This window comes from Panthera leo, chromosome B3 (genome assembly GCF_018350215.1).
Source record: "Panthera leo isolate Ple1 chromosome B3, P.leo_Ple1_pat1.1, whole genome shotgun sequence".
Taxonomy (NCBI): Eukaryota; Metazoa; Chordata; class Mammalia; order Carnivora; family Felidae; genus Panthera; species Panthera leo.
The window spans coordinates 121,723,987-121,725,272 of NC_056684.1; positions in this window are offsets into that span (position 1 = coordinate 121,723,987).

The window sequence follows — 1,286 nt, forward strand, 5'->3', positions numbered from 1 at the left end:
TCGTCCCTGAAAGTGGGCTGCCCTGGCACTTGCTCTGACAGAACGTGGCGGTGGCAGACGTGCCAGGCCTCTGCCTTCAGCAGTTTTCTGCCTCTCCTCTCACGGCCCCAGGAACGCTGCCTGGGGCCCCCGGGGAGAAGCAGGTGCAGCCCACGGTGGCCACAGGCCACCAAGTACCCATCGCTACGGCTGGGTCAGAGCTCAGTGGCCCCCAGCGCGGGAGTGACCGGGCTGACCCGCGGAGGTGGGGAAAAGAATGTGCTGTTGGGTGTTTTGAGTCGCTCGATCTAGGGGTGTTGTCACGCAGGAAGAGAACTGAAACCGCCCCCACCAGCCCTCCCCGATCCCCTCTTCCCAGACCGCTCCCGGCGCGTTACAGACACCCCTGTGTACGTAAGTCCGTGAACTGAAGCACAGCAGCGCGGGGACACTTCACGCGCCCACGTACTTCCGTGTGGATACACACGGACCACGCAACTCGCGAGCCTCCGCAGAGCACGCTGTTGGGTGCCGCCATTTTTGCACCTACGCCTCACTGATGGGCGTTCAGCCCGCTTCAGATGTTTCGCGGCTCCAAACGGCGTCCAGGGAGCATCCCCGGGCCTTCGTATCTCCCCGCTCCAGTCGGCCCAGTCCGCCACTCCGCGTCAAGGGGCGGGGCAGAAACAGGACGTCCGTGGCTGAGGGGCTCCTGGATTAAGTCCCCGCAGGGTTTTGGCCTCACCCCTCTCCTCTCAAGAAGACAGAGACGCGGGTCTGCACCAGGGCCACCACCGTTCCGCCCCCCTTTCCTACCCCCTCGGCCACGGTTAACGGGTGGGAGATGAGACACAAAGGGGGGCTTATAAAGGAGACGGAGACTGGGCCGTGCGTCGGGAACGCCGGAAAGCACATGGACCCCAGCGGGCTCCTCCGGGGGCCGTCGCAGAGGGCGTGCACTCATCTGGCCCCCCACGGGCCCTCTGTGCCGTCTGGGGGTGCTGCTGGCATCTGCGTGATTGGCCGAGGTGTCGCAGGGAAGGGTGTGAGTGTGAGTGTGGGTGTCTGTGACGGCGAGGAGGGTGCTGGGAATGGGCCCTGCTCCCCCAGAGGGATTTCTGCCAGAGGACTGTGTGTGCGAGTCGTGGGGGCTGCTGCTGACGGGGCGCTGTATGTGCCTGAGTGTGGATGTGACCAAACTCGGCGATATGCTGCTGTTAAATGAAGCGAGGCATCGCCATGGCAACACAGCTCTCTGCTCCCAGCCAGATGCCAAAGCCCTTAAATTATATTTTTCTGGCTGAAAG